Raw genomic sequence first — 16,916 nt, 5'->3', positions numbered from 1 at the left:
GTCTGGGAGTGCTGAGAGAGCACAGAGAAGTGAGAGAGCAGGAGAGGGTCTGGGAGTGCTGTGGGAGCACAGAGAAGAGAGCAGGAGAGGGTCTGTGAGTGCAGAGAGAGCACAGAGAAGTGAAAGAGAGCAGGTGAGGGTCTGGGAGTGCTGAGAGAGCACAGAGAAGTGAAAGAGAGCAGGAGAGGGTCTGGGAGTGCTGAGAGAGCACAGAGAAGTGAGAGAGCAGGAGAGGGTCTGTGAGTGCAGAGAGAGCACAGAGAAGTGAAAGAGAGCAGGAGAGGGCCTGTGAGTGCTGAGAGAGCACAGAGAAGTGAAAGAGAGCAGGAGAGGGCCTGTGAGTGCTGAGGGAGCACAGAGAAGTGAACGAGAGCAGGAGAGTGTCTGTGAGTGTAAAGAGAGTACAGAGAAGTGAGAGAGCAGGAGAGGGGCTGTGAGTGCCGAGAGAGCACAGAGAAGTGAAAGAGAGCAGGAGAGGGTCAGTGAGTGCTGAGAGAGCACAGAGAAGTGAAAGAGAGCAGGAGAGGGGCTGTGAGTGCAGAGAGAGCACAGAGAAGTGAAGGAGGGTCTGTGAGTGCTGAGAGAGCACAGAGAAGTGAGAGAGAGCAGGAGAGGGCCTGTGAGTGCTGAGAGAGCACAGAGAAGTGAAAGAGAGCAGGAGAGGGCCTGTGAGTGCTGAGGGAGCACAGAATAGTGAACGAGAGCAGGAGAGTGTCTGTGAGTGTAAAGAGAGTACAGAGAAGTGAGAGAGAGCAGGAGAGGGTCTGTGAGTGCAGAGGGAGCATAGAGAAGTGAGAGAGAGCAGGAGAGTGTCTGTGAGTGCCGAGAGAGCACAGAGAAGTGAAAGAGAGCAGGAGAGGGGCTGTGAGTGCTGAGAGAGCACAGAGAAGTGAAAGAGAGCAGGAGAGGGACTGGGAGTGCTGAGAGAGCACAGAGAAGTGAAAGAGAGCAGGAGAGGGTCTGGGAGTGCTGAGAGAGCACAGAGAAGTGAAAGAGAGCAGGAGAGGGTCTGTGAGTGCCGAGAGAGCACAGAGAAGTGAAAGAGAGCAGGAGAGGGGCTGTGAGTGCTGAGAGAGCACAGAGAAGTGAAAGAGAGCAGGAGAGGGACTGGGAGTGCTGAGAGAGCACAGAGAAGTGAAAGAGAGCAGGAGAGGGTCTGGGAGTGCTGAGAGAGCACAGAGAAGTGAAAGAGAGCAGGAGAGGGTCTGTGAGTGCTGAGAGTGCATAGAGAAGTGAAATAGAAGGTGAGAGTCTGTGAGTGCAGAGAGAGCACAGAGTAGTGAAAGAGAGCAGGAGAGGGTCTGTGAGTGCTGAGAGAGCACAGAGAAGAGATCAGGAGAGGGTCTGTGAGTGCAGAGGGAGCACAGAGAAGAGAGCAGGAGAGGGTCTGTGAGTGCAGAGAGAGCACAGAGAAGTGAAAGAGAGCAGGTGAGGGCCTGTGAGTGCTGAGAGAGCACAGAGAAGTGAAAGAGAGCAGGAGAGGGTCTGGGAGTGCTGAGAGAGCACAGAGAAGTGAAATAGAAGGTGAGAGTCTGTGAGTGCAGAGAGAGCACAGAGTAGTGAAAGAGAGCAGGAGAGGGTCTGTGAGTGGTGAGAGAGCACAGAGAAGTGAGCAGGAGAGGGACTGGGAGTGCTGAGAGAGCACAAAGAAGTGAAAGAGAGCAGGAGAGGGTCTGGGAGTGCTGAGAGAGCACAGAGAAGTGAAAGAGAGCAGGAGAGGGTCTGTGAGTGCTGAGAGAGCACAGAGAAGAGAGCAGGAGAGGGTCTGGGAGTGCTGAGAGAGCACAGAGAAGTGAAAGAGAGCAGGAGAGGGTCTGTGAGTGCTGAGAGAGCACAGAGAAGAGAGCAGGAGAGGGTCTGGGAGTGCTGAGAGAGCACAGAGAAGAGATCAGGAGAGGGTCTGTGAGTGCAGAGGGAGCACAGAGAAGAGATCAGGAGAGGGTCTGTGAGTGCTGAGAGAGCACAGAGAAGTGAAATAGCAGGAGAGGGTCTGAGAGTGCTGAGAGAGCACAGAGAAGAGATCAGGAGAGGGTCTGTGAGTGCAGAGGGAGCACAGAGAAGAGATCAGGAGAGGGTCTGTGAGTGCTGAGAGAGCACAGAGAAGTGAAAGAGAGCAGGAGAGGGTCTGTGAGTGCTGAGAGAGCACAGAGAAGTGAAGGAGGGTCTGTGAGTGCTGAGAGAGCACAGAGAAGTGAGAGAGCAGGAGAGGGTCTGTGAGTGCAGAGAGAGCACAGAGAAGTGAAAGAGAGCAGGAGAGGGCCTGTGAGTGCTGAGAGAGCACAGAGAAGTGAAAGAGAGCAGGAGAGGGCCTGTGAGTGCTGAGGGAGCACAGAGAAGTGAACGAGAGCAGGAGAGTGTCTGTGAGTGTAAAGAGAGTACAGAGAAGTGAGAGAGAGCAGGAGAGGGTCTGTGAGTGCAGAGGGAGCATAGAGAAGTGAGAGAGAGCAGGAGAGTGTCTGTGAGTGCCGAGAGAGCACAGAGAAGTGAAAGAGAGCAGGAGAGGGGCTGTGAGTGCTGAGAGAGCACAGAGAAGTGAAAGAGAGCAGGAGAGGGACTGGGAGTGCTGAGAGAGCACAGAGAAGTGAAAGAGAGCAGGAGAGGGTCTGGGAGTGCTGAGAGAGCACAGAGAAGTGAAAGAGAGCAGGAGAGGGTCTGTGAGTGCCGAGAGAGCACAGAGAAGTGAAAGAGAGCAGGAGAGGGGCTGTGAGTGCTGAGAGAGCACAGAGAAGTGAAAGAGAGCAGGAGAGGGACTGGGAGTGCTGAGAGAGCACAGAGAAGTGAAAGAGAGCAGGAGAGGGTCTGGGAGTGCTGAGAGAGCACAGAGAAGTGAAAGAGAGCAGGAGAGGGTCTGTGAGTGCTGAGAGTGCATAGAGAAGTGAAATAGAAGGTGAGAGTCTGTGAGTGCAGAGAGAGCACAGAGTAGTGAAAGAGAGCAGGAGAGGGTCTGTGAGTGCTGAGAGAGCACAGAGAAGTGAAATAGCAGGAGAGGGTCTGAGAGTGCTGAGAGAGCACAGAGAAGAGATCAGGAGAGGGTCTGTGAGTGCAGAGGGAGCACAGAGAAGAGATCAGGAGAGGGTCTGGGAGTGCTGAGAGAGCACAGAGAAGTGAAAGAGAGCAGGAGAGGGTCTGTGAGTGCTGAGAGAGCACAGAGAAGTGAAATAGAAGGTGAGAGTCTGTGAGTGCAGAGAGAGCACAGAGTAGTGAAAGAGAGCAGGAGAGGGTCTGGGAGGGCTGACAGAGCACAGAGAAGTGGAAGAGAGCAGGAGAGGGTCTGGGAGTGCTGAGAGAGCACCGAGAAGTGAGCAGGAGAGGGTCTGGGAGTGCTGAGAGAGCACAGAGAAGTGAAATAGAAGGTGAGAGTCTGTGAGTGCAGAGAGAGCACAGAGTAGTGAAAGAGAGCAGGAGAGGGTCTGTGAGTGGTGAGAGAGCACAGAGAAGTGAGCAGGAGAGGGACTGGGAGTGCTGAGAGAGCACAGAGAAGTGAAAGAGAGCAGGAGAGGGTCTGGGAGTGCTGAGAGAGCACAGAGAAGTGAAAGAGAGCAGGAGAGGGTCTGTGAGTGCTGAGAGAGCACAGAGAAGAGAGCAGGAGAGGGTCTGGGAGTGCTGAGAGAGCACAGAGAAGTGAAAGAGAGCAGGAGAGGGTCTGTGAGTGCTGAGAGAGCACAGAGAAGAGAGCAGGAGAGGGTCTGGGAGTGCTGAGAGAGCACAGAGAAGAGATCAGGAGAGGGTCTGTGAGTGCAGAGGGAGCACAGAGAAGAGATCAGGAGAGGGTCTGTGAGTGCTGAGAGAGCACAGAGAAGTGAAATAGCAGGAGAGGGTCTGAGAGTGCTGAGAGAGCACAGAGAAGAGATCAGGAGAGGGTCTGTGAGTGCAGAGAGAGCACAGAGAAGTGAAATAGCAGGAGAGGGTATGAGAGTGCTGAGAGAGCACAGAGAAGAGATCAGGAGAGGGTCTGTGAGTGCAGAGGGAGCACAGAGAAGAGATCAGGAGAGGGTCTGTGAGTGCTGAGAGAGCACAGAGAAGTGAAAGAGAGCAGGAGAGGGGCTGTGAGTGCTGAGAGAGCACAGAGAAGTGAAAGAGAGCAGGAGAGGGTCTTTGAGTGCAGAGAGAGCACAGAGAAGTGAGCAGGAGAGGGACTGGGAGTGCTGAGAGAGCACAGAGAAGTGAAAGAGAGCAGGAGAGGGACTGGGAGTGCTCAGAGAGCACAGAGAAGTGAAAGAGAGCAGGAAAGGTTCTGTGAGTGCTGAGAGAGCACAGAGAAGTGAAATAGCAGGAGAGGGTCTGTGGGTGCAGAGAGAGCACAGAGAAGAGAGCAGGAGAGGGTCTGTGCGTGCAGAGGGAGCATAGAGATGTGAGAGAGCAGGAGAGGGTCTGTGAGTGCAGAGAGATCACAGAGAAGTGAAAGAAAGCAGGAGATGGTTAGTGAGTGGTGAGAGAGCACAGAGAAGTGAGAGAGCCGGAGAGGGTTTGTGAGTGCTGAGAGAGCACAGAGATGTGAGAGAGCAGGAGAGTGTCTGTGAGTGCTGAGAGATCACAGAGATGTGAGAGAGCAGGAGAGGGTCTGTGAGTGCTGAGAGGGAACAGTGAAGCTAGAGAGCAGGAGAGGGTCTGTTAGTGCCAGGAGAGCACAGACAAGAGTGAAGAGAGCAGGAGAGGGTCTGTGAGAGCTGAGGGAGCACAGAGAAGTGAGAGAGCCGGAAAGGGTCTATGAGTGCTGAGAGAGCACAGACAAGAGAGAAGAGAGCAGGAGAGGGTCTGTGAGAGTTTAGGGAGCACAGCAAAGTGAAAGAGCAGGAGAGGGGCTGTGAGTGCTGAGAGAGCACAGAGAAGTGAAAGAGAGCAGGAGAGGGTCTGGGAGTGCTGAGAGAGCACAGAGAAGTGAAAGAGAGCAGGAGAGGGGCTGTGAGTGCTGAGAGAGCACAGAGAAGTGAAAGAGAGCAGGAGAGGGACTGGGAGTGCTGAGAGAGCACAGAGAAGTGAAAGAGAGCAGGAGAGGGTCTGTGAGTGCTGAGAGAGCACAGAGAAGAGAGCAGGAGAGGGTCTGTGAGTGCTGAGAGAGCACAGAGAAGTGAAATAGCAGGAGAGGGTCTGAGAGTGCTGAGAGAGCACAGAGAAGAGAGCAGGAGAGGGTCTGTGAGTGCTGAGAGAGCACAGAGAAGAGAGCAGGAGAGGGTCTGGGAGTGCTGAGAGAGCACAGAGAAGAGATCAGGAGAGGGTCTGTGAGTGCAGAGGGAGCACAGAGAAGAGATCAGGAGAGGGTCTGTGAGTGCTGAGAGAGCACAGAGAAGTGAAATAGCAGGAGAGGGTCTGAGAGTGCTGAGAGAGCACAGAGAAGAGATCAGGAGAGGGTCTGTGAGTGCAGAGGGAGCACAGAGAAGAGATCAGGAGAGGGTCTGTGAGTGCTGAGAGAGCACAGAGAAGTGAAAGAGAGCAGGAGAGGGTCTGTGAGTGCTGAGAGAGCACAGAGAAGTGAAGGAGGGTCTGTGAGTGCTGAGAGAGCACAGAGAAGTGAGAGAGCAGGAGAGGGTCTGTGAGTGCAGAGAGAGCACAGAGAAGTGAAAGAGAGCAGGAGAGGGCCTGTGAGTGCTGAGAGAGCACAGAGAAGTGAAAGAGAGCAGGAGAGGGCCTGTGAGTGCTGAGGGAGCACAGAGAAGTGAACGAGAGCAGGAGAGTGTCTGTGAGTGTAAAGAGAGTACAGAGAAGTGAGAGAGAGCAGGAGAGGGTCTGTGAGTGCAGAGGGAGCATAGAGAAGTGAGAGAGAGCAGGAGAGTGTCTGTGAGTGCCGAGAGAGCACAGAGAAGTGAAAGAGAGCAGGAGAGGGGCTGTGAGTGCTGAGAGAGCACAGAGAAGTGAAAGAGAGCAGGAGAGGGACTGGGAGTGCTGAGAGAGCACAGAGAAGTGAAAGAGAGCAGGAGAGGGTCTGGGAGTGCTGAGAGAGCACAGAGAAGTGAAAGAGAGCAGGAGAGGGTCTGTGAGTGCCGAGAGAGCACAGAGAAGTGAAAGAGAGCAGGAGAGGGGCTGTGAGTGCTGAGAGAGCACAGAGAAGTGAAAGAGAGCAGGAGAGGGACTGGGAGTGCTGAGAGAGCACAGAGAAGTGAAAGAGAGCAGGAGAGGGTCTGGGAGTGCTGAGAGAGCACAGAGAAGTGAAAGAGAGCAGGAGAGGGTCTGTGAGTGCTGAGAGTGCATAGAGAAGTGAAATAGAAGGTGAGAGTCTGTGAGTGCAGAGAGAGCACAGAGTAGTGAAAGAGAGCAGGAGAGGGTCTGTGAGTGCTGAGAGAGCACAGAGAAGTGAAATAGCAGGAGAGGGTCTGAGAGTGCTGAGAGAGCACAGAGAAGAGATCAGGAGAGGGTCTGTGAGTGCAGAGGGAGCACAGAGAAGAGATCAGGAGAGGGTCTGGGAGTGCTGAGAGAGCACAGAGAAGTGAAAGAGAGCAGGAGAGGGTCTGTGAGTGCTGAGAGAGCACAGAGAAGTGAAATAGAAGGTGAGAGTCTGTGAGTGCAGAGAGAGCACAGAGTAGTGAAAGAGAGCAGGAGAGGGTCTGGGAGGGCTGACAGAGCACAGAGAAGTGGAAGAGAGCAGGAGAGGGTCTGGGAGTGCTGAGAGAGCACCGAGAAGTGAGCAGGAGAGGGTCTGGGAGTGCTGAGAGAGCACAGAGAAGTGAAATAGAAGGTGAGAGTCTGTGAGTGCAGAGAGAGCACAGAGTAGTGAAAGAGAGCAGGAGAGGGTCTGTGAGTGGTGAGAGAGCACAGAGAAGTGAGCAGGAGAGGGACTGGGAGTGCTGAGAGAGCACAGAGAAGTGAAAGAGAGCAGGAGAGGGTCTGGGAGTGCTGAGAGAGCACAGAGAAGTGAAAGAGAGCAGGAGAGGGTCTGTGAGTGCTGAGAGAGCACAGAGAAGAGAGCAGGAGAGGGTCTGGGAGTGCTGAGAGAGCACAGAGAAGTGAAAGAGAGCAGGAGAGGGTCTGTGAGTGCTGAGAGAGCACAGAGAAGAGAGCAGGAGAGGGTCTGGGAGTGCTGAGAGAGCACAGAGAAGAGATCAGGAGAGGGTCTGTGAGTGCAGAGGGAGCACAGAGAAGAGATCAGGAGAGGGTCTGTGAGTGCTGAGAGAGCACAGAGAAGTGAAATAGCAGGAGAGGGTCTGAGAGTGCTGAGAGAGCACAGAGAAGAGATCAGGAGAGGGTCTGTGAGTGCAGAGGGAGCACAGAGAAGAGATCAGGAGAGGGTCTGTGAGTGCTGAGAGAGCACAGAGAAGTGAAATAGCAGGAGAGGGTATGAGAGTGCTGAGAGAGCACAGAGAAGAGATCAGGAGAGGGTCTGTGAGTGCAGAGGGAGCACAGAGAAGAGATCAGGAGAGGGTCTGTGAGTGCTGAGAGAGCACAGAGAAGTGAAAGAGAGCAGGAGAGGGGCTGTGAGTGCTGAGAGAGCACAGAGAAGTGAAAGAGAGCAGGAGAGGGTCTTTGAGTGCAGAGAGAGCACAGAGAAGTGAGCAGGAGAGGGACTGGGAGTGCTGAGAGAGCACAGAGAAGTGAAAGAGAGCAGGAGAGGGACTGGGAGTGCTCAGAGAGCACAGAGAAGTGAAAGAGAGCAGGAAAGGTTCTGTGAGTGCTGAGAGAGCACAGAGAAGTGAAATAGCAGGAGAGGGTCTGTGGGTGCAGAGAGAGCACAGAGAAGAGAGCAGGAGAGGGTCTGTGCGTGCAGAGGGAGCATAGAGATGTGAGAGAGCAGGAGAGGGTCTGTGAGTGCAGAGAGATCACAGAGAAGTGAAAGAAAGCAGGAGATGGTTAGTGAGTGGTGAGAGAGCACAGAGAAGTGAGAGAGCCGGAGAGGGTTTGTGAGTGCTGAGAGAGCACAGAGATGTGAGAGAGCAGGAGAGTGTCTGTGAGTGCTGAGAGATCACAGAGATGTGAGAGAGCAGGAGAGGGTCTGTGAGTGCTGAGAGGGAACAGTGAAGCTAGAGAGCAGGAGAGGGTCTGTTAGTGCCAGGAGAGCACAGACAAGAGTGAAGAGAGCAGGAGAGGGTCTGTGAGAGCTGAGGGAGCACAGAGAAGTGAGAGAGCCGGAAAGGGTCTATGAGTGCTGAGAGAGCACAGACAAGAGAGAAGAGAGCAGGAGAGGGTCTGTGAGAGTTTAGGGAGCACAGCAAAGTGAAAGAGCAGGAGAGGGGCTGTGAGTGCTGAGAGAGCACAGAGAAGTGAAAGAGAGCAGGAGAGGGTCTGGGAGTGCTGAGAGAGCACAGAGAAGTGAAAGAGAGCAGGAGAGGGGCTGTGAGTGCTGAGAGAGCACAGAGAAGTGAAAGAGAGCAGGAGAGGGACTGGGAGTGCTGAGAGAGCACAGAGAAGTGAAAGAGAGCAGGAGAGGGTCTGTGAGTGCTGAGAGAGCACAGAGAAGAGAGCAGGAGAGGGTCTGTGAGTGCTGAGAGAGCACAGAGAAGTGAAATAGCAGGAGAGGGTCTGAGAGTGCTGAGAGAGCACAGAGAAGAGATCAGGAGAGGGTCTGTGAGTGCAGAGGGAGCACAGAGAAGAGAGCAGGAGAGGGTCTGTGAGTGATGAGAGAGCACAGAGAAGTGAACGAGAGCAGGAGAGGGTCTGTGAGTGTAAAGAGAGTACAGAGAAGTGAGAGAGAGCAGGAGAGGGTCTGTGAGTGCTGAGAGAGCACAGAGAAGAGAGCAGGAGAGGGTCTGTGAGTGCAGAGAGAGCACAGAGAAGAGAGCAGGAGAGGGTCTGTGAGTGCAGAGAGAGCACAGAGAAGTGAAAGAGAGCAGGTGAGGGCCTGTGAGTGCTGAGAGAGCACAGAGAAGTGAAAGAGAGCAGGAGAGGGTCTGTGAGTGCTGAGAGAGCACAGAGAAGAGATCAGGAGAGGGTCTGTGAGTGCAGAGAGAGCACAGAGAAGTGAAAGAGAGCAGGTGAGGGTCTGGGAGTACTGAGAGAGCACAGAGAAGTGAAAGAGAGCAGGAGAGGGGCTGTGAGTGCTGAGAGAGCACAGAGAAGTGAAAGAGAGCAGGAGAGGGACTGGGAGTGCTGAGAGAGCACAGAGAAGTGAAAGAGAGCAGGAGAGGGTCTGGGAGTGCTGAGAGAGCACAGAGAAGTGAAAGAGAGCAGGAGAGGGTCTGTGAGTGTAGAGAGAGCACAGAGAAGAGAGCAGGAGAGGGGCTGTGAGTGCTGAGAGAGCACAGAGAAGTGAAAGAGAGCCGGAGAGGGTCTGGGAGTGCTGAGAGAGCACAGAGAAGTGAAAGAGAGCAGGAGAGTGTCTGTGAGTGCTGAGGGAGCACAGAGAAGTGAGAGAGAGCAGGAGAGGGGCTGTGAGTGCTGAGAGAGCACAGAGAAGTGAAAGAGAGCAGGAGAGGGTCTGTGAGTGCTGAGAGAGCACAGAGAAGAGAGCAGGAGAGGGTCTGTGAGTGCTGAGAGAGCACAGAGAAGTGAAATAGCAGGAGAGGGTCTGAGAGTGCTGAGAGAGCACAGAGAAGAGATCAGGAGAGGGTCTGTGAGTGCAGAGAGAGCACAGAGAAGTGAACGAGAGCAGGAGAGGGTCTGTGAGTGTAAAGAGAGTACAGAGAAGTGAGAGAGAGCAGGAGAGGGTCTGGGAGTGCTGAGAGAGCACAGAGAAGTGAAAGAGAGCAGGAGAGGGGCTGTGAGTGCTGAGAGAGCACAGAGAAGTGAAAGAGAGCAGGAGAGGGGCTGTGAGTGCTGAGAGAGCACAGAGAAGTGAAAGAGAGCAGGAGAGGGTCTGGGAGTGCTGAGAGAGCACAGAGAAGTGAAAGAGAGCAGGAGAGGGGCTGTGAGTGCTGAGAGAGCACAGAGAAGTGAAAGAGAGCCGGAGAGGGTCTGGGAGTGCTGAGAGAGCACAGAGAAGTGAAAGAGAGCAGGAGAGGGGCTGTGAGTGCTGAGAGAGCACAGAGAAGTGAAAGAGAGCCGGAGAGGGTCTGGGAGTGCTGAGAGAGCACAGAGAAGTGAAAGAGAGCAGGAGAGTGTCTGTGAGTGCTGAGGGAGCACAGAGAAGTGAGAGAAAGCAGGAGAGGGTCTGTGAGTGCTGAGGGAGCACAGAGAAGCGAAAGAGAGCAGGAGAGTGTCTGTGAGTGCTGAGAGAGCACAGAGAAGTGAAAGAGAGCAGGAGAGGGTCTGGGAGTGCTGTGGGAGCACAGAGAAGAGAGCAGGAGAGGGTCTGTGAGTGCAGAGAGAGCACAGAGAAGTGAAAGAGAGCAGGTGAGGGTCTGTGAGTGCTGAGAGAGCACAGAGAAGTGAAAGAGAGCAGGAGAGGGTCTGGGAGTGCTGAGAGAGCACAGAGAAGTGAGAGAGCAGGAGAGGGTCTGTGAGTGCAGAGAGAGCACAGAGAAGTGAAAGAGAGCAGGAGAGGGCCTGTGAGTGCTGAGAGAGCACAGAGAAGTGAAAGAGAGCAGGAGAGGGCCTGTGAGTGCTGAGGGAGCACAGAGAAGTGAACGAGAGCAGGAGAGTGTCTGTGAGTGTAAAGAGAGTACAGAGAAGTGAGAGAGCAGGAGAGGGGCTGTGAGTGCCGAGAGAGCACAGAGAAGTGAAAGAGAGCAGGAGAGGGTCAGTGAGTGCTGAGAGAGCAGAGAGAAGTGAAAGAGAGCAGGAGAGGGGCTGTGAGTGCAGAGAGAGCACAGAGAAGTGAAGGAGGGTCTGTGAGTGCTGAGAGAGCACAGAGAAGTGAAAGAGAGCAGGAGAGGGCCTGTGAGTGCTGAGAGAGCACAGAGAAGTGAAAGAGAGCAGGAGAGGGCCTGTGAGTGCTGAGGGAGCACAGAGAAGTGAACGAGAGCAGGAGAGTGTCTGTGAGTGTAAAGAGAGTACAGAGAAGTGAGAGAGAGCAGGAGAGGGTCTTGAGTGCAGAGGGAGAATAGAGAAGTGAGAGAAAGCAGGAGAGTGTCTGTGAGTGCCGAGAGAGCACAGAGAAGTGAAAGAGAGCAGGAGAGGGGATGTGAGTGCTGAGAGAGCACAGAGAAGTGAAAGAGAGCAGGAGAGGGACTGGGAGTGCTGAGAGAGCACAGAGAAGTGAAAGAGAGCAGGAGAGGGTCTGGGAGTGCTGAGAGAGCACAGAGAAGTGAAAGAGAGCAGGAGAGGGTCTGTGAGTGCCGAGAGAGCACAGAGAAGTGAAAGAGAGCAGGGGAGGGGCTGTGAGTGCTGAGAGAGCACAGAGAAGTGAAAGAGAGCAGGAGAGGGACTGGGAGTGCTGAGAGAGCACAGAGAAGTGAAAGAGAGCAGGAGAGGGTCTGGGAGTGCTGAGAGAGCACAGAGAAGTGAAAGAGAGCAGGAGTGGGTCTGGGAGTGCTGAGAGAGCACAGAGAAGTGAAAGAGAGCAGGAGAGGGGCTGTGAGTGCTGAGAGAGCACAGAGAAGTGAAAGAGAGCAGGAGAGGGGCTGTGAGTGCTGAGAGAGCACAGAGAAGTGAAAGAGAGCAGGAGAGGGTCTGGGAGTGCTGAGAGAGCACAGAGAAGTGAAAGAGAGCAGGAGAGGGGCTGTGAGTGCTGCGAGAGCACAGAGAAGTGAAAGAGAGCCGGAGAGGGTCTGGGAGTGCTGAGAGAGCACAGAGAAGTGAAAGAGAGCCGGAGAGGGTCTGTGAGTGCTGAGAGAGCACAGAGAAGAGAGCAGGAGAGGGTCTGTGAGTGCTGAGAGAGCACAGAGAAGAGAGCCGGAGAGGGGCTGTGAGTGCTGAGAGAGCACAGAGAAGTGAAAGAGAGCCGGAGAGGGTCTGTGAGTGCTGAGAGAGCACAGAGAAGAGAGCAGGAGAGGGTCTGGGAGTGCTGAGAGAGCACAGAGAAGTGAAAGAGAGCAGGAGAGGGGCTGTGAGTGCTGAGAGAGCACAGAGAAGTGAAAGAGAGCAGGAGAGGGACTGGGAGTGCTGAGAGAGCACAGAGAAGTGAAAGAGAGCAGGAGAGGGACTGTGAGTGCCGAGAGAGCACAGAGAAGTGAAAGAGAGCAGGAGAGGGGCTGTGAGTGCTGAGAGAGCACAGAGAAGTGAAAGAGAGCAGGAGAGGGGCTGTGAGTGCTGAGAGAGCACAGAGAAGTGAAAGAGAGCAGGAGAGGGACTGGGAGTGCTGAGAGAGCACAGAGAAGTGAAAGAGAGCAGGAGAGGGTCTGGGAGTGCTGAGAGAGCACAGAGAAGTGAAAGAGAGCAGGAGAGGGTCTGTGAGTGTAAAGAGAGTACAGAGAAGTGAACGAGAGCAGGAGAGTGTCTGTGAGTGCCGAGAGAGCACAGAGAAGTGAAAGAGAGCAGGAGAGGGGCTGTGAGTGCTGAGAGAGCACAGAGAAGTGAAAGAGAGCAGGAGAGGGACTGGGAGTGCTGAGAGAGCACAGAGAAGTGAAAGAGAGCAGGAGAGGGTCTGGGAGTACTGAGAGAGCACAGAGAAGTGAAAGAGAGCAGGAGAGGGGCTGTGAGTGCTGAGAGAGCACAGAGAAGTGAAAGAGAGCAGGAGAGGGGCTGTGAGTGCTGAGAGAGCACAGAGAAGTGAAAGAGAGCAGGAGAGGGTCTGTGAGTGCTGAGAGAGCACAGAGAAGTGAAAGAGAGCAGGAGAGGGGCTGTGAGTGCTGAGAGAGCACAGAGAAGTGAAAGAGAGCAGGAGAGGGTCTGGGAGTGCTGAGAGAGCACAGAGAAGTGAAAGAGAGCAGGAGAGGGGCTGTGAGTGCTGAGAGAGCACAGAGAAGTGAAAGAGAGCAGGAGAGGGGCTGTGAGTGCTGAGAGAGCACAGAGAAGTGAGAGAGAGCGGGAGAGGGACTGGGAGTGCTGAGAGAGCACAGAGAAGTGAAAGAGAGCAGGAGAGGGTCTGGGAGTGCTGAGAGAGCACTGAGAAGTGAAAGAGAGCAGGAGAGGGGCTGTGAGTGCTGAGAGAGCACAGAGAAGTGAAAGAGAGCAGGAGAGGGGCTGTGAGTGCTGAGAGAGCACAGAGAAGTGAAAGAGAGCCGGAGAGGGTCTGGGAGTGCTGAGAGAGCACAGAGAAGTGAAAGAGAGCCGGAGAGGGTCTGTGAGTGCTGAGAGAGCACAGAGAAGTGAGAGAGAGCCGGAGAGGGTCTGTGAGTGCTGAGAGAGCACAGAGAAGTGAAAGAGAGCAGGAGAGGGTCTGTGAGTGTAGAGAGAGCACAGAGAAGTGAAAGAGAGCAGGAGAGGGTCTGTGAGTGTAGAGAGAGCACAGAGAAGTGAAAGAGAGCAGGAGAGGGTCTGTGAGTGATGAGAGAGCACAGAGAAGTGAAAGAGAGCCGGAGAGGGTCTGTGAGTGTAGAGAGAGCACAGAGAAGTGAAAGAGAGCAGGAGAGGGTCTGTGAGTGTAGAGAGAGCACAGAGAAGTGAAAGAGAGCAGGAGAGGGTCTGTGAGTGTAGAGAGAGCACAGAGAAGTGAAAGAGAGCAGGAGAGGGTCTGTGAGTGTAGAGAGAGCACAGAGAAGTGAAAGAGAGCAGGAGAGGGTCTGTGAGTGCTGAGAGAGCACAGAGAAGTGAAAGAGAGCAGGAGAGGGTCTGTGAGTGTAGAGAGAGCACAGAGAAGTGAAAGAGAGCAGGAGAGGGTCTGTGAGTGCTGAGAGAGCACAGAGAAGTGAAAGAGAGCAGGAGAGGGTCTGTGAGTGATGAGAGAGCACAGAGAAGTGAAAGAGAGCAGGAGAGGGTCTGTGAGTGCAGAGAGAGCACAGAGAAGTGAAAGAGAGCAGGAGAGGGTCTGTGAGTGTAAAGAGAGAGCACAGAGAAGAGAGAGAGCAGGAGAGGGTCTGTGAGTGCTGAGAGAGCACAGAGAAGTGAGAGAGAGCCGGAGAGGGTCTGTGAGTGCTGAGAGAGCACAGAGAAGTGAAAGAGAGCCGGAGAGGGTCTGTGAGTGCTGAGAGAGCACAGAGAAGTGAAAGAGAGCAGGAGAGGGTCTGTGAGTGTAGAGAGAGCACAGAGAAGTGAAAGAGAGCAGGAGAGGGTCTGTGAGTGCTGAGAGAGCACAGAGAAGAGAGCAGGAGAGGGTCTGGGAGTGCTGAGAGAGCACAGAGAAGAGATCAGGAGAGGGTCTGTGAGTGCAGAGGGAGCACAGAGAAGAGATCAGGAGAGGGTCTGTGAGTGCTGAGAGAGCACAGAGAAGTGAAATAGCAGGAGAGGGTCTGAGAGTGCTGAGAGAGCACAGAGAAGAGATCAGGAGAGGGTCTGTGAGTGCAGAGGGAGCACAGAGAAGAGATCAGGAGAGGGTCTGTGAGTGCTGAGAGAGCACAGAGAAGTGAAAGAGAGCAGAAGAGGGTCTGTGAGTGCTGAGAGAGCACAGAGAAGTGAAGGAGGGTCTGTGAGTGCTGAGAGAGCACAGAGAAGTGAGAGAGCAGGAGAGGGTCTGTGAGTGCAGAGAGAGCACAGAGAAGTGAAAGAGAGCAGGAGAGGGCCTGTGAGTGCTGAGAGAGCACAGAGAAGTGAAAGAGAGCAGGAGAGGGCCTGTGAGTGCTGAGGGAGCACAGAGAAGTGAACGAGAGCAGGAGAGTGTCTGTGAGTGTAAAGAGAGTACAGAGAAGTGAGAGAGAGCAGGAGAGGGTCTGTGAGTGCAGAGGGAGCATAGAGAAGTGAGAGAGAGCAGGAGAGTGTCTGTGAGTGCCGAGAGAGCACAGAGAAGTGAAAGAGAGCAGGAGAGGGGCTGTGAGTGCTGAGAGAGCACAGAGAAGTGAAAGAGAGCAGGAGAGGGACTGGGAGTGCTGAGAGAGCACAGAGAAGTGAAAGAGAGCAGGAGAGGGTCTGGGAGTGCTGAGAGAGCACAGAGAAGTGAAAGAGAGCAGGAGAGGGTCTGTGAGTGCCGAGAGAGCACAGAGAAGTGAAAGAGAGCAGGAGAGGGGCTGTGAGTGCTGAGAGAGCACAGAGAAGTGAAAGAGAGCAGGAGAGGGACTGGGAGTGCTGAGAGAGCACAGAGAAGTGAAAGAGAGCAGGAGAGGGTCTGGGAGTGCTGAGAGAGCACAGAGAAGTGAAAGAGAGCAGGAGAGGGTCTGTGAGTGCTGAGAGTGCATAGAGAAGTGAAATAGAAGGTGAGAGTCTGTGAGTGCAGAGAGAGCACAGAGTAGTGAAAGAGAGCAGGAGAGGGTCTGTGAGTGCTGAGAGAGCACAGAGAAGTGAAATAGCAGGAGAGGGTCTGAGAGTGCTGAGAGAGCACAGAGAAGAGATCAGGAGAGGGTCTGTGAGTGCAGAGGGAGCACAGAGAAGAGATCAGGAGAGGGTCTGGGAGTGCTGAGAGAGCACAGAGAAGTGAAAGAGAGCAGGAGAGGGTCTGTGAGTGCTGAGAGAGCACAGAGAAGTGAAATAGAAGGTGAGAGTCTGTGAGTGCAGAGAGAGCACAGAGTAGTGAAAGAGAGCAGGAGAGGGTCTGGGAGGGCTGACAGAGCACAGAGAAGTGGAAGAGAGCAGGAGAGGGTCTGGGAGTGCTGAGAGAGCACCGAGAAGTGAGCAGGAGAGGGTCTGGGAGTGCTGAGAGAGCACAGAGAAGTGAAATAGAAGGTGAGAGTCTGTGAGTGCAGAGAGAGCACAGAGTAGTGAAAGAGAGCAGGAGAGGGTCTGTGAGTGGTGAGAGAGCACAGAGAAGTGAGCAGGAGAGGGACTGGGAGTGCTGAGAGAGCACAGAGAAGTGAAAGAGAGCAGGAGAGGGTCTGGGAGTGCTGAGAGAGCACAGAGAAGTGAAAGAGAGCAGGAGAGAGTCTGTGAGTGCTGAGAGAGCACAGAGAAGAGAGCAGGAGAGGGTCTGGGAGTGCTGAGAGAGCACAGAGAAGTGAAAGAGAGCAGGAGAGGGTCTGTGAGTGCTGAGAGAGCACAGAGAAGAGAGCAGGAGAGGGTCTGGGAGTGCTGAGAGAGCACAGAGAAGAGATCAGGAGAGGGTCTGTGAGTGCAGAGGGAGCACAGAGAAGAGATCAGGAGAGGGTCTGTGAGTGCTGAGAGAGCACAGAGAAGTGAAATAGCAGGAGAGGGTCTGAGAGTGCTGAGAGAGCACAGAGAAGAGATCAGGAGAGGGTCTGTGAGTGCAGAGGGAGCACAGAGAAGAGATCAGGAGAGGGTCTGTGAGTGCTGAGAGAGCACAGAGAAGTGAAATAGCAGGAGAGGGTATGAGAGTGCTGAGAGAGCACAGAGAAGAGATCAGGAGAGGGTCTGTGAGTGCAGAGGGAGCACAGAGAAGAGATCAGGAGAGGGTCTGTGAGTGCTGAGAGAGCACAGAGAAGTGAAAGAGAGCAGGAGAGGGGCTGTGAGTGCTGAGAGAGCACAGAGAAGTGAAAGAGAGCAGGAGAGGGTCTGTGAGTGCAGAGAGAGCACAGAGAAGTGAGCAGGAGAGGGACTGGGAGTGCAGAGAGAGCACAGAGAAGTGAAAGAGAGCAGGAGAGGGTCTGTGAGTGCTGAGAGAGCACAGAGAAGTGAAAGAGAGCAGGAAAGGTTCTGTGAGTGCTGAGAGAGCACAGAGAAGTGAAATAGCAGGAGAGGGTCTGTGGGTGCAGAGAGAGCACAGAGAAGTGAAAGAGAGCAGGAGAGGGTCTGTGAGTGCAGAGAGAGCACAGAGAAGAGAGCAGGAGAGGGTCTGTGAGTGCAGAGGGAGCATAGAGATGTGAGAGAGCAGGAGAGGGTCTGTGAGTGCAGAGAGAGCACAGAGAAGTGAAAGAAAGCAGGAGATGGTTAGTGAGTGGTGAGAGGGCACAGAGAAGTGAAAGAGAGCGGGCGAGGGTCTGTGAGTGCTGAGAGAGCACAGAGAAGTGAGAGAGCCGGAGAGGGTTTGTGAGTGCTGAGAGAGCACAGAGATGTGAGAGAGCAGGAGAGTGTCTGTGAGTGCTGAGAGAGCACAGAGATGTGAGAGAGCAGGAGAGGGTCTGTGAGTGCTGAGAGGGAACAGTGAAGCTAGAGAGCAGGAGAGGGTCTGTTAGTGCCAGGAGAGCACAGACAAGAGTGAAGAGAGCAGGAGAGGGTCTGTGAGAGCTGAGGGAGCACAGAGAAGTGAGAGA

The sequence above is a fragment of the Lissotriton helveticus genome, chromosome 10 (assembly GCF_964261635.1).
Source record: "Lissotriton helveticus chromosome 10, aLisHel1.1, whole genome shotgun sequence".
NCBI classification, from domain to species: Eukaryota; Metazoa; Chordata; class Amphibia; order Caudata; family Salamandridae; genus Lissotriton; species Lissotriton helveticus.
This window is presented reverse-complemented; position numbering follows the sequence as displayed.